This window comes from Mirounga leonina, unplaced genomic scaffold (genome assembly GCF_011800145.1).
Source record: "Mirounga leonina isolate KUSES-001 unplaced genomic scaffold, KU_Mleo_1.0 Mir_115, whole genome shotgun sequence".
In the NCBI taxonomy this organism is placed as follows: domain Eukaryota; kingdom Metazoa; phylum Chordata; class Mammalia; order Carnivora; family Phocidae; genus Mirounga; species Mirounga leonina.
The window spans coordinates 85,358,882-85,374,651 of record NW_023270268.1 but is presented as its reverse complement, the minus strand read 5'-3'; the positions used below and the strand labels follow the sequence as shown (position 1 = coordinate 85,374,651).

The 15,770-nt window shown below is 40.5% G+C and overlaps 1 protein-coding gene across 5 annotated transcripts in view; it reads right to left on the bottom strand.

The window, feature by feature from the left end:
• Positions 1-15,770, bottom strand: part of PCYT1A (phosphate cytidylyltransferase 1, choline, alpha) — a 60,837-nt gene that overhangs the window by 31,293 nt on the left and 13,774 nt on the right. The window contains exon 1 of one of the 5 annotated variants that reach the window (XM_034999915.1): positions 15,332-15,656. The exons of 1 other annotated variant lie outside the window; for it this stretch is intronic. The gene's annotated coding sequence lies outside the window, so the exon portion shown is untranslated. Of the gene's footprint in view, positions 1-1,409; positions 1,506-4,059; positions 4,384-15,331; positions 15,657-15,770 lie in introns of those variants that run through there. 3 more of the 5 variants (XM_034999919.1, XM_034999917.1, XM_034999918.1) reach the window with 3 other exon arrangements.

Genomic DNA, 15,770 nt, shown 5'->3' with positions numbered 1-15,770 from the left:
AGGAGCAGAAGCAGCAGCAGCAGAAGCAGAAGAAAAAGGAGGAAGAGGAGAAGGAGAAGCAGCAGAAGGAGGAGAAGCAGCAGCAAAAGAAGGAGAAGCAGGGCGCCTGGGTGGCTCAGTCGTTAAGCGTCTGCCTTCGGCTCAGGTCATGATCCCAGGGTCCTGGGATCGAGTCCCGCATCGGGCTCCCTGCTTGGCAAGAAGCCTGCTTCTCCCTCTGCCTGCCGCTCCCCGTGCTTGTGCACTCTCTCTGATAAAATTTAAAAAAAAATTTTTTTTTAATGTTCTATAACAATTTTCCACACAGACAGGCTCTCATATAAGCCTGTCTTTCAGGTTCTCTAGAAATTGATTCCTTCTCTTTCCTAATTCTTTGAATTAGCATGAATGATACAAATATTCCAAGAAGTTTATCTTGCAAGGAAGTAAGATCGTAACAGCAACAGTCATAATAATGGCTCTCTTTCTTTGAATACTTACTATGCTAGGCACTTAATATACATTATTCTCATTTAACCCATATAACCTGAGATGCAGGTATTATTAGCCCCAACTTACAAATGAGAAAACTAAGGAACAGGGACGTTAAGTAAGAGATCCAAGAGATCACAAAGCTAGCCATGGGAGAACCAGGATTTAAATCCAGACTTGTCTAATGCCAAAGTCGTTACCACTATATTTTTCTGTCTCCCAGAAATCCAAGATTTGTAAAAAGAAGCTGTCTCATCATCAATACTGCTGCTTCCTTCTGTCAAGAACATTCCATGGCATGGGTCCCTTAAGTTCTTGCAGACTTAAGTAAGTCCTAACTGCACAGTAGAATAAAAGGTCACAGTTACTTAAAGGTAAACAAGGTCTCAGGACCAGTCGAATAGAACTGATGTGGCTATTGGCCTGATTCAGTCAGTCCAATTTGTCAGCTGTACAGATGTGTAGATCTTTCCTATTGGATAGTTTTGCTAGGATTTTCTTATAAACTTCCAACTTAAGCAATAAAGATTTCTTTAATCTCAGGATGCCAGGATGGCTCAGCCGGTTGAGCATCTGCCTTCAGCTCAGGTCGTGAACCCCGGGGTCCTGGGATCAAGCCCTGTGTTGGGCTCTCTGCTTGGTGGTGAGCAGGTTTCTTCCTCTCCCTCTTCCTGCCACTCTGCCTATTTGTGCTCTGTCAAATAAATTTTAAAAATCTTAAAAAAAAAAGAAAGATTTCTTTAATCTCTGTTCCTCCCTCTTCTGACATTACAAACAGGTGTCATTGTAAAAGCACCTGTACTTTCCACTCGTGATATAAAACAGTTTTAAGGGTGCCATAATAAATCAAGGGAATAAATGTCATATCGTATTTTCAACAATTACTTTCTATAAGTTCAAGTTAAAATTCCTTAATGTTTAATAGAAAAATACTTAACACATCCAAAGACATGTTTATAGGAATTTCTTCAGAAGTCTTTGTTCTGGGGTGCCTGGGTGGCTCAGTCAGTTGGGCGGCTGCCTTCGGCTCGGGTCGTGGTCCCAGGGTCCTGGGATCGAGCTCCGTGTCAGGATCCCTGCTCTGTGGGGGGCCTGCTTCTCCCTCTCCCTCTGCCTGCTGCTCTCCCTGCTTGTGCTGTCAAATAAATAAATAAAAAATATTAAAAAAAAAAAAAAGAAGTCTGCTCTGTGTGGGGGGTGGAGGAGTGGAAAGGTATGTGTGCTATAATATTTTTATTGCTTTACTGAAGTATAATTGACATACAATAAACTGTATTTAAAGTATAACTTAATGAGTTTTAACATAACTATACATCTGTGAATCATCAAAATTAAGAGAATCAACATTATTATCATTCTCAGGTTTCCTCATGCCACATTAGAATCCATCTCTTCCTCCCTGACTTCAACTTTGCTTTACTTTTTTGTCTGTTTTTTTTTTTTATACTGTGGGAAAATATATGTAACATAAGATTTGCTTTCCTTTCTAACTGCTTACTTCTTAAAGTACTGAACCATCTTGTCATATGATTCAACTTAACTAGACAAACACATGGTGGATAATATCGAACTAGAAAGAAGCAAAGGCTCTCCTTCTAAGAGTTAAAATACTGCCAGTGTGGTTTAAATATATTCGAAAGCCAAACTGGTATCTGGGGTAATTGGACCTCATGATATCCATTCTATTCCACTAGATTAAAAAATCATACAAAAAATATAAAGTATCACAATGAGGACTCAAGGCAAGAGAAAGAATTTGTATGATTACCTAAAGCTAAAGTAAAATTCACAAACATAGAAGGAATCATGTGGTTACTGTGGTTACAGTGGTTACTTTCATTGCTAACATGTTACAAAGCCCTTTGGTAAATAATAGTAACACTAATACATTTTACTTGTATTTCAATTGAGTACATATAACAAAATCTCTCCATCTGCCTTATATAAGCACTTTTAATCAAATGTCTAAGGCAGTGTTTCTCAGTATTTTTTATCCATGCTCCATTTTAAGAAATACAGAAATTTTGGGGTGCCTGAGTGGCTCAGTCTGTTAAGCCACTGCCTTTGGCTCAGGTCATGATCCTGGGGTCCTGGGATTGAGTCCCACATCGGGCTCCCTGCTCAGCGGGGAGCCTGCTTCTCCCTCTCCCTCTGTCTCCCGGCTGGCTTGTGCTCTCACTTTCTGTCAAATAAATAAACAAAATCTTAAAAAAAAAAAAAAAAAGATGGGACGCCTGGGTGGCTCAGTCGTTAAGCGTCTGCCTTCGGCTCAGGTCATGATCTCAGGGTCCTGGGATCGAGTCCCGCATCGGGCTCCTTGCTCAGTGAGGAGCCTGCTTCTCCCTCTCCGTCTGCTGCTCCCCCTACTTGTGCTCTCTCTCTCTCTCTGACAAATAAATAAAAATCTTAAAAAAAAAAAAAAAGAAAAGAAAAGAAATACAGAAATTTTAACCTCACTCCATCAGCATAGTGTTATGATTTAAGAGTTCAGGCCCTAAAATCAGATTACCTAAGCATGAATCCCTTCTCCACTACTTACTAGCCACGAGAACTTGGACAAATTCCTTAATTGCCAGAGTTGCATCACCTAACAAATGAGGTTCAAATGGAGTACTCCATGTAAGCCTTAGTTCAGTGCCTGGCACACAGTATTTGTAAGTATTACCTACTATATTATTTAGTAGTAGTAGTTGTCATCATCTGCCTTAAAGCTTGCCTTCTTGTGTATCCCCTATATCCAAAAAGATTTTGTCAAGTTTTCCTCCTAGGATTACTATTATGAAAAGTATACTTTTTTTGGAAAGATTTTATTTATGTATTTAAGAAAGAGAGAGAGAGGGCGCCTGGGTGGCTCAGTTGGTTAAGCGACTGCCTTCGGCTCAGGTCATGATCCTGGAGTCCGGGGATCGAGTCCCGCATCGGGCTCCCTGCTCAGCAGGGGGTCTGCTCCTCCCTCTGCCCTCTTCCCTCTCGTGCTCTGTCTCTCATTCTCTCTCAAATAAATAAATAAAATCTTTAAAAAAAAAAAAAGAAAGAGAGAGAGAGAGAGCATGAGCAGGGGGAGGGGCAGAGGGAGAAGCAGACTCCCCGCTGAGCAGGGAGCCTAATGTAGGGTTCAATCCCAGGACCCTGAGATCATGACCTGAGCCGAAGGCAGACACTTAACTGACTGAGCCACCCAGGTGCCCCATGAAAAGTATACTTTAAATGTAAAAATATTAATATTCACAACCCTTTGACATAGACATATTGTTTTTATTACTATTTTACACATAAGAAAACTGAGGCACAGATGATAAGGTCACACAGCTAGTAAGTAGTAAAGCTAAGAATCAAATTCAGCCAGCCTGGCTGCGGACTACACACTCCTAATCACTATAGTATATAATATGATACAATACCATACTATTACAAGAAGGTACCTGGTAACTATCTCTAAATATCTGAACGCCTGTCATGCTGGATAGAGCAAATACCCAGACAACAAAAAATAGATCACTGGTTGGAAGAGGCAGAGTTATAAATGTTAACTAAACATAATAAAAACCTTTTTAGGAATAAGAGTTATCTGAAACAGGACTGGGTTACCTCAGGAGGCATTTCATTTTGGCACACCAGGATATTCAAGTACAGGTTCTGTAGAAACACATTTATTCATTTTGTTGGTCATTATCCTGTTAAAGTTCATCTTGGTTGATCTTTTTGCTTATCCAATCTGTTAAAATAATTTCAAGTCTTAACTGCCATCTATATAATATTAGCTATTTATCATAATTTTATGTACTCTATAAACTTGGAAAGGTTTTTATGTCTCCATCCAAATCACTGCCGAAAATACTGGTCAGGATAGATATATGTCACCATACACCAATGTGACCTACCACTAGATCCCTCCCCCACTTAAGATCCACTCTTTTTTTTTTTAAGATTTATTTATTCATTTTATAGTGGGGGGGCAAGGGCAGAGGGAGATGGAGAGAGAAACTCAAGCAGACTCCACACTGAGCGCAGAGCCTGACAAAGGGCTCAATCTTACAACCCTGAGATCACAACCTGAGCCAAAACAAAGAGCCAGACGCCCAACCGACTACACCACCCAGATGCCCCAAGATCCACTTTTAATACTCTAGGTTAGTACAGTGTAAAACACAGTAGAGTTTATCTTTAGAAAACAGAATAGAGGGGCGCCTGGGTGGTTCAGTCGGTTAAGCGGTTCAGGTCATGATCCCAGGGTCCTGGGATTGAGCCCGGCATCAGGCTCCATGCTCAGTGGGGAGCCTGCTTCTCCCTCTCCCCTTGCCCTTCCCCTCCATCCCTCCCCACTGCTCATGCTCTCTCGCATGCTCCCTCTCTCTCAAATAAAATCTTAAAAAAAAAAAAAAGAATAGAGAATATATTTAAATTTCTTAATGATTAGGGTATTCAATCAGATGTAAATCTGTTCTATTGCATTATCACACAATCCACATGTCTATCACAATATCAAAGATGATGATGATATCAGTGATGATAATAATTATAGCTAACATTTAGCACACTTGCTATGTGCCAGGAAGTTTTAACCTTTGCATATGTTAAATAATTTAATCCTCGCAACAATCCTTAAGTTAGGTAATACTATTATCCCTATTTTGTTTCTTTTTTTTTTTTTTAAAGATTTTATTTATTTATCTGAGACAGAGAGAATGGGAGAAACAGAGAGCACATGAGAGGGGGGAGGGTCAGAGGGAGAAGCAGACTCCCTGCCGAGCAGGGAGCCGGATGCGGGACTCGATCCAGGGACTCCAGGATCATGACCTGAGCCGAAGGCAGTCGCTTAACCAACTGAGCCACCCAGGCGCCCCTATTATCCCTATTTTGAAGATGAGGAAATAGAGGCACAGCTAAGTTAAATGACTGAGGTCACATACCTAGGACAGGGCAAAAATAGGATTTGAACCTAGGCATTTTGACTCTAGGGTCTGTACACTTAACAGCACTACTATGCTGCCTAGTATATAAAATGGTCATACTTGAATTTAATCAAAACCACATATTACATTGTCAGGAATTTAATTTCACCTTTCATAAACAATGGGCTACCTTCTCACTGGGCCTATCAATGGCAAACTATTCAAGAACTCTAGGGACTTGTTTTGGTTTGGGCCAGAGTAAAAGAGCAGAGAGGACACTAGACTAGGAATCATATCATATAAACTGGGATTTAATTCTAGCTCCTTCTAGTACCTTAACGCTAAGTCTAAAGAGTGATTAAGGAAGGCTCTAATAAAATATACATAATTTCTAAGTCATGCTAAGGATGAAATGAAAAACTAGACTATAAATTTCCTGATGTAGCAGCTATTTGTTGTGTGTCTTCCCACTGTTCAATCATGCTCTGAAAAGAGCCCATTTTCATTTGGGGACTCACTTTCATTTGGTCTATGTAAGCTTCAACCTCAAACCCTAGCATCAGATCACATGTACCAAACTTAAACCAATCAGTGTATCACTCTACTCTGGCCACAGACTGGAGGAGGGGGGGAGAAGGGATGGTAATAGGTGACCTAAGTCAGTCCAATCAGAGTACATTTCAGAACTCACCAGATGGAAATGCTTAGATGAAGATTATCACTTCTCTTTGTGGATCTAAACCTAGAGACATGGCTTTGGGAAGCATCCTGTGACAAACTAGTGGCCATCCTATCACCAGGAGGAGAGCCTTTTTTGAAAGCATTGATACAGAGAAAGCAAGCTGATGATGGGGAGAATTCAGATCCTGAACCGTCTAACTGTGCCAACCAATACATTCATTCCCCTTTTTGCTTAAGTTAGTTAAACTGGGTTTCTTATCACTTAGAACCACAAAAATCGTAATTGGTGCATTTAATACCTAGCAATGAGCTCTGGTACAGAGTAGGCACACTCAATTACTATTTGAATAAATATACTAAGTATAGAAAACCACTTTTGAAATTTTGAAAAGCACTTTATACATTACTGTTTTGTTTTGATGGAAAGGGTCAAGTTCTTGTCAGTTTATAAGTGTATCAAAGATGGCACAACAAAGCTCCCATCCCATTAAAACTATTTTTCCTTATCTGCTTACACTATTCCTTATCTGCTTACATACAGTTCTTCTATTTTCTAAAGATGACTTTTGTGTCTTACACTGTATTTTACATTATACTTTAAAGTGAACATTATACATTAGACTTAAACTCAGGTCTTAAGATCCTATGGATTTGGAACAAATACACCTAATACTTTTGGTGTTTCATGTAAAACACTTCTGCATCTTATCCACCTCCTTAGGAGATGGAGAACACCAAGATCACAGACATTCTTTAACAATAACTCTAAAAGAATTTTGAAATTATAAAAAGGTTAAGTCTCATGCCTTTCCTCTAAAACTATTACTATTTTTTTAACTTTGACTCTATAGATCTCCCTAGAGACAATTTTTCACTGGCTCTCTCTTAGACCAACCCCATGCCACATCTACTAACATACACCATGAAAGCATACAGAATAATTTAATTATTAGTGCCTTACTGGAAGAAATTACCAGTTCCCCCAAAGTTACAAAAGATGCCTGACATATCAGGTTTGCCATTGAGAAAAGGTATGTTGGAGGATGAGGATACTGAGGATAGTAAATACATGTTGGCTTTTAGTTCATTATACTGAAACTTAGCTATACGTAAAACCACATCACCTTTACCACATTCACAATTGCCCAATTCCTCCAACAATGAGGAACAATACTTCCCAAACTCTCTGTTTATGTTAACTGCACCTTTGTAATCAACCAACACTATTAAGTAAAGGTGCAGTGATTTCCCTGGAAAAGGGAACATCTACACTCAAGAGAGGAAAAAACAAACAAAAAAACACATACACAGGCTGCCTTAACAGAACAGGCTGTCCATAAGGTGATAAGGTTGGAAAAAGATGGCACCTCCTCAGAACCAATATAGTGTAAGATCAGAATGGGGATGGGGATCTCTGTAGGCGGATCCTGGCTTCTAGCCGTAGCATCCATATTAATTAAGCGAGGATAAGTCCGAATGAAAGTAGTTGGAGATAGAATACATAGCCTCCCTCTTAAACTCATTAGGGTGTGCCAAAGCTTCCTGTTTCCTTAGCGGTTTATCCTACAAAAAAAGTTTCTTTGTAAAATGAAACTATAACAAAAGAGAGCAAGGGATCTGAGAGCATTTGTAAGGCCTGATCTTTCTAACCTTTACAGTCCCTAGTAACCTGTCTTCAGCCCAAATCCCCACTGATGCACAGATCTAAGGACAGACACACCTGCCACAACCACCAGACCACCACCACGCCTAGTAAGTGAATTAGCGTCTCTAAATTGCTTTCAAGATACAGAATGTAGTATCTGTGCCTGTGATTTTTACTCAGATTCACAAAATCTGGCTCCATTTCTGCTGACTCACCTCCCAGTACACACTGCTTGCCTTGTTCTTCAATGTTTCAATAAATGCCTGTTTGGATGCATCAATTTTGCTACTAAGAAAGTACACAGAAGTGGAAATGTGTGTGAGGTGGGAAAGGCAGCAGTGAGGAGATACTGAGGATAAATCTGATAAAATGTTTTTCCTATGTAAGTGTCCTAAAGGAGACAAAATCTGGGTACTGCTATGCACACGCTTGTGTTTTCAAGATGACAGTGTCCTGCAAGTGTAGTTTTAAGGACTCCCACCCAACCCCTTCTATTCTACTTCCTTATTGCTATCAGATCTAGTAAGCACCCCAGGGTGAAGGAGGAGGTAGATTCTGCTTCCTAACCTATGCAACAACCTAATTAATAGCAAATTGCAAGCATATACATTCTTCAAGTTTCAAAAACTGAATTCAATTTTGACAGAGTACTACAGGGAACTATCTGCAAAAAGAGGAGACATGAATTTTTCCTTTGCATTCTATTCCTGCTTCTCCCATTTCTAGGACATTATCTTCCTCAGTAAAACCATATCTCAGTAATTTTCTATTGGCATACCAATGTCCAGGTCCAAAGCTGAGCGAGCAAGCATACTTTACTTTTTTTAAAGATTTTATTTATTTATTTGACAGAGAGAGAGACAGCGAGAGAAGGAACACAAGCAGAGGGAGTGGGAGAGGGAGAAGCAGGCTTCCCGCGGAGCAGGGAGCCCAATGCAGGGCTCAATCCCAGGACCCTGGGATCGTGACCTGAGCTGAAGGCAGATACTTAACAACTGAGCCATCCAGGCGCCCGCAAGTTGTGGGGGTTAATAAAGTGGTGCTCTTTTTTTTTTTAAGATTTTAATTTATTTGACAGAGAGAGAGAGAGAGTACAAGCAGGGCGAGTGGCAGGCAGAGGGAGAGGGAGAAGCAGGCTCCACGAAGAGCAGGGGGAGCCCGATGTGGGACTCAATCCCAGGACCCCAGGATCATGACCTGAGCCGAAGGCAGTGGCTTAACCAACTGAGCCGCCCAGGCGCCCTAAAGTGGTGCTCTTAAGAGGCAAGCTCTGTGAACTCCTAGGTCAGAGTACATCTAACACTCTTGGCATTAATTATGTCATCTGCTGTACACTCAGGCCTTTCCAAAGATAAGAGTGGAGTCATGTCAACCCTGTGTAAAGGCCTTTGAAGTTGGAGGGAGGATATGTCTAACCCACAGTGGGGAGGAGGGATTGGATTCAAGAACCAGCAGACCTCACAGGCCAAAAATGGCCCACTGCCTGCTTTTGAAATTAAAGTTTTTTTTGTTTTTTTTGTTTTTAACATAATAACGTTTTTTTTACTGAATATTTTTTATTTTATTTATTTATTGTTTTATTATGTTATGTTAATCACCACACATTACACCATTAGTTTTTGATGTAGTGCTCCATGATTCATTGTTTGCGTATAACACCCAGTGCTCCATTCAGTACGTGCCCTCTTTAATACCCATCACCAGGCTAACCCATCCCCCCTCCCCTCTAAAACCCTCAGTTTGTTTCTCAGAGTCATAGTCTCTCATGGTTCGTCTCCCCCTCCGATCCCCTCCCCTTCATTTTTCCCTTCCTGCTATCTCCTTTTTTTTTTTTTTTTAACATATTATGTATTATTTGGAACACGACCATGCCCATTCACTGATGTACTGTCTATGGCTGCTTTTGTGCTATAATTGCAGAGTTGAGCAGGTGGCAGTAGATACTGTATGACTTGTAAAGCCTAACATTTACTATCTAGATGGCCCTTTACTGAAAAAAGTTTGCCAAAAATGTTGCCATCTTATACTAAATGAAGATGGAACTAGTTTTATCAATAATTTGGTAGCAAATCCTACCTAGATTTTGCAAACAGTAAAGCAGAAGTCAGTGCTAGGAATACGATTATTTCAAGAAATTGAACTGTACCTTTCTGATATAGGACTACTGCAGTTTATGTCACTAACCTGTATATGTTACATTATACAGAATAAGTCATAAGTACGCCCGATTTGGGAAATTCTAAATGAAAAAGTAAAGATCACAAAATAACCACACTGACACATTAGTTTTAAACCAGAGCTCAATGGTATGCCTCAATATTTAAGGCTACTAAATTGCCACATCTAAGATCTTAGTTTTGAACTTGATCTCTTCCCTCTAATTTCTTCAGAGAAATCTTTATTCAACAAACACTGAGTAGGCACTTACACTGTGCCAGACCCTGGGTTCACCCTGGAACAAAATAAAGGTTATATTTGGGCCTTGCCACACAATAGAATATTTCAGGAAAGAGATTATCCTAAAAACCACAAAGGACACTTGTAATAATTCTTATGGTTGAATAATTTTGCTCTCCTACCATTCCACTACAAAATTCAGTGAGTAAACTCTGTGTTTAGATTTTGCTCTTCCTAGAGTGGGTTATAGAATTTATATCTCTAAGGCAGGGTCTATGACAGAGTCAGGGAATTCTGGGATTTGGACAAAAAAGAATTATATATTCATTTTTACTAACCTCTGGCAAATTCACCATTTCCTTCAATTATGAACATAAATCACAATAGTAATAGATCATCACTAATAGAAATCTTAGATATTTTCAGATAACATTACACTTATTATAAATATTTTGAAATACTGTTTAAACATATCATTTTTAAATCATTATCATTATAAGATCCGTTGACAGTAAACATTATTTACAATGTTAATAAAAAGCATATACAGTATTATATTACACATTTTATTTTATATTTATGTAATTTTTTAAGCAGGCTCCACACGGAGCATGGAGCACAACTTGGGGTTTGAACTCACAACCCTTAGATCAAGAGTCAGACGCTCAAATGACTGAGCCACCCAGATGTCCCTCATATCACACATTCTAAATGCATTTTGATAACTTTATTTCAACATAGTTTCCTTTTAAGTTTTATGTATTTAATTCTTTGCTTGGTATAATAATATTATTCCAAAAGGGAATTTCACCATACTGCCAAAGGGGCCCATGGCACAAAAAAAGATTAAGATTTCTACTCTATGGCCAAAAAATAAACAAAGATAATCACATCTAGGACAATTCCCTTTAAATAAAAAAAAAAAAAAATACCTAAAAAACAAAACAAAAAAAACTATTTTCTGTTAGGTGCCACACATCCATTTTGTTCTCTAGCATAGAGCAAAAACCATATGTCACTATTTTTTACCAGCCTTCACTTCAAAACTGGTTTGCAAATAGTTGTGAGTGTGATATAACAGCCTGGCAGACCCAGGGGTTCCCCTGGCTCACTGGCAGTCATTCTAGTATAAATATAGAAAGCTTCAAACTAATATAACTTTTAACAAGAGAGTTATCAAAAGAAAGGGGAAAAAAAGACAAAACAAAAACCAGAAAAAGCCAGCTATATATCTATCTACTAATCTGGTTTGCAAAGAGTAAAATACAAGCAATTCAATTATTTATATTAATGAGGGAATGTATGTAAACAAACCTAACATAGTACCAAATATTTGTTAGAGATTCACAAACAGTTCTTTTTTTTTTCTTCTGGAGTGGAGCTCTGGCACATACTGCAAAATAGAGTACATAAAAATGTATATTTCCTGGGGCGCCTGGGTGGCTCAGTTGGTTAAGCGACTGCCTTCGGCTCAGGTCATGATCCTGGAGTCCCTGGATCGAGTCCCGCATCGGGCTCCTTGCTCAGCAGGGAGTCTGCTTCTCCCTCTGACCCTCCCCCCTCTCATGCTCTCTCTCTATCTCATTCTCTCTCAAATAAATAAATAAAATCTTTGAAAAAAAATGTATATTTCCTGAATTTACTGACTGAATTGTAGAAGAGGGGGGAGAGGGAGTTCTCTAATAGTAGAAGAGCCAAAAGATCTGACTTCAGATCAGTTATGCAAATACATGAAAAGAAAAGCATAAGAAAATTATAATTATTACTAGATATTTTGTCATTACCCATCCTTAATAACAATAGCAAATTATTATGCTTGCTTTTTCTATAAATATTTTATAAATCAATTCTTATCAGCGTTTATAACATGGAAAAGTTATAAACTTTTCTCCCTAGGAGAATCATGTCTAACCTAGAGGTCAGACAGCTCCACAGGGGAATCATGAGTGGGGTCAGATGGTTTACAAACTCCATGAGATTGTATACAAAATTTGGTGAGTATGCCTATGTTTCTGATTATTAAAGACTGTTTAAGCAGAACAGTTACCTGTGCCATAGTTAGAAAAGCTTAAACAAGAGAAAGCAAACAGTTCTTCCCTGAGTCACAGAGTGAGTTAGTGTTAACATCAGATAAAGTAACCTGGGATTTCTGAACCTAAGGCTCTGACCAAATTATTCTCCCTAAGGGACCATATATTCAAAGAGAAGGTCCCCAAGAAAAATAAAACCTCACCTATTTATGGGAAGAGAAATCATAGGCTTAGAAAGGAATAAAGTTCATTTTTTATCAATCAGGGCATTATACTGGTTTTTGAAGGGAATTTGCAAAGCAGGGTAGGTCAAAAAGAATCCTTTCATTCAATGAATACAAAGGATCCCAGAGGCAGTGCTGCAGTCCCCAAGCCTAAATGTCTTCTCTTCTAAGTCAGTTACCTTGAAACATATACAATTGACCCTTGAACAAAACAGAGGTTAGGGGCACCATCCCCCAACACACACACACACACACACACACACACGTTGAAAATCTGATTATAACTTTTGACTCCTTCAAAACAAGCCTACTGTTGACTGGAAGCCTTACCAATAACATTAATAGTTATTAACATATTTTGTATGTTATACATATTATTTACCATATTCTAACAAGGAATATAAGGAAGCTAGAGAAAAGAAATGTTATTAAGAAAATCATAAGGGGGCTGAGGGGCCTGGGTGGCCTGAGTGGCTTAGATCAAGCCCCATGTCCGGCTCCCTGCTTAGCAAGGAGTCTGCTTCTCTTTCTCCCTCTCCCCCACTCTTGCTCATGCTCTCTCACTCTCTCAAATAAATCAATAAATATAATCTTTTTTTTTTTTTTTTAAAAGAAAATCATAAGGGGGTGCCTGGGTGGCTCAGTCGATTAAGCATCTGACTCTTGATTTTGGCTCAGGTCATGTTCTCAGAGTTGTAAGATGAAGCCCCGCTTCAGCTCCAAGCTAGGTGTGGAGGCTGCTTAAGATTCTTTCTCTCCCTCTCCCTCTGTCCCTTCCCCCCTCCTTTCTCTCTTTAAAAAAAGAAAGAAAGAGAGAGAGAGAGAGAGAGAGAGAGAGAGAGAAAGAAAGAATCATAGGGAAGAAAAAATACATTTACAGTATTATATTGTATTTATAAAAAAAAAATTCACATGTATGTGGACCCATGCAGCTCAAACATGTGTTGCTCAAGGGTCAACTGTATCGTTACAGAAAGAAATTCATGAGTATCTCCTTTCAGTTATGTATAGTATATGCCAAGTAAACATCTAATGTTTTAGAAAAAGGTGTAATTAGCCATTTTTTAGCTAAACAAAGACTCTCCCCTATCGTTCACAACTCAATACTTAACCATTCAAGAATCTTTCTGAACTCCCTTCCTATATCACATAGTATATGTGTGTAGGAGGTGAGGGTGACTATTAGGTTATCAGATAAACACAGTGTCAGATAAATTAAAATTACCTCAAGCTTCTTCTATTAAATATTGTTTTTAAAAAAACACTGGGTGCACAATCAGTAGCACCTTTTATAAAAGTCTGTAGAGAGAAGGTAGTGAAACTCACTTTAGTTCATTTCATCTGCACTGCTAACAGCCCTCAGGAATGGGGATCAGTAGGGGATAAAACCACCAGCTAAAATATCATCTGAATTACTCACAGCATGGTATTATTCCCAGTTTGCCAGTCTTGGCCTCTAGTACATAAATCACTGAGCTGGATAGCTAAATACATCAAAGCCTCTCCCATATGGTATTCCAGTCACCACTGTTGACTCTCTTAGCATCTCCTTTCTTCCCCATGATGGTCACCATCTGCTTACTGCTGATTATTGCATCAACCCCATTCTCAACTAATATCTTTTTACCAGCAATTCTTGGTACTTACAGAATCACTAAATATCAAGACTGAAAAGGACCCTAAAGGCCGTATCTCCCTACCCCCATTCTATTCTTGGCAGAATGTTTTCTGTATCTTCAGTTCCCTTCCTAAGTCCTGTTCCTACCCTCCTCAAAGCTTCCCCTTTCTCATGTCGGCTCCTAGCAGTTTTTCCTATCACAAACCTCTCTATCCTCACTGCTTCTATAAATATCCCTGTCCCTATTTCAATATGTAAGTTCTGGTTCTCCCAACTGAGATCTTGAGTTTCAGTCCTCAGTCATAACCAGTCACCTCAATTATATTTGGGAAGACTTCTCCAGTTAAGTCAATCTGATGGAGCCTGTCTCCCCAGCCACAGAGCCAGTCTTTGTACTTACTTCTAAACAGTCCCCTAAACAAAGAATCATGGCATTTTAGACCTGAAAGAAAACTCGGAAATAATCTGAGTTTGAACATTTTTACTTACATTTCACATTTTAGGATATATGAAATCCATTTTATATCATCTCATACATACATAACTGAAACAAGTTTCATGAAACAATACTTACCCTTACTATGTGAACACACTGAAAATTTCTATCGTCTTCCGTGAAAAAAAAAAAAAAAATTTCAGGTGCTATCCATTAAATGGATTTCACAACCCAATAATAGGATGGAACCCCCCTGGTCTAGTAAACATTAATCTAGTCCAAACTTCCCATTCACTGATGAAAACACTGGAGCTCGGTCCTGAGGTAAGTTTCCCAGCCACAAGACGTTTGTCCATAAAGTTAAACTCGGGTCTATCTGGTAAGTCCCACCCAGACCCGTGTCCTTTACACTAAAGACCTTCTCCGCCCGGTCATGACCGCTCAACCACAGCCCGTGCCCAAACCTAACCCTGCAGTACCATGTCCAGTCACTGAGCCCACACTGTTGTCCAGGTCAGCCTGGACGAGGTACTGCTCGTTGGTCAAAGATTCCCCCCCCCGCCCCCCGCCGGCCGCTGCTTCATGTTCTCTTAGATCAGAGTCCCCGCACAGTCACTCTCTCGACCCCGAGTCTCCTCCAAGGCACTGCCTCATACTTTCTCGGTAATAGTCCTCTCGCAGTCTCTGCCTCGTGCTCTCCAAGGTCAGAGTCCTTTCGCATTCACTGCTCCTGGGTGGCACACTCCTCGCAAGCAGCTACATCTCGGTTACAGTCCCCTCGCTGTCACTGCCTCTGGCTCACAGCAGCCTCGTAACCCCTCCTCACACTCCCCTCTCGCTGTCACTGACCCACTCTTCAGTCAGTCTCCCCGCGGTCCTAGCCACACGGCGTGTCCTCTGAGACAGCCGCAAGGAGATGCACACACAGGATCCTCACCTGCAGCTCACGCTCCCGGGCCCCAGTCCCGTCGGCTTTCTCCCAGGTGCCGCGTCACGGACAAGGGAAGTTGAAGAGGTTGCGGGGAGACGCCCGGGAAAGGCAGCTGACGGAACAGCAGGCCGGAAGTCCCGCCTGCTGCCCGCCCTCTTGTCAATCCGACTACGGCATTTCCCTGAAAACCACGACCCCTAACACAGTAGTTCCGCCGCCACAGAGGCCCCAGTGATGGCGTGGCTGAGCAGCGAACACCAGACGCAAGAGATGAGATGGCTAAGGGCCAATCTCCATGCGGAACTGGACTCTGGGGTGAAGACGCCGCCTCGTGAGGAGATACTGCCGTGAACTGTCGCGCGCGCTCGCTGGCAGTCGGTCAAGATGCGTTAGGCCGGTGACTCCCCAGCTCCGGGCGAGCCTCCCCCGGGGAGGGCCTGTCGTC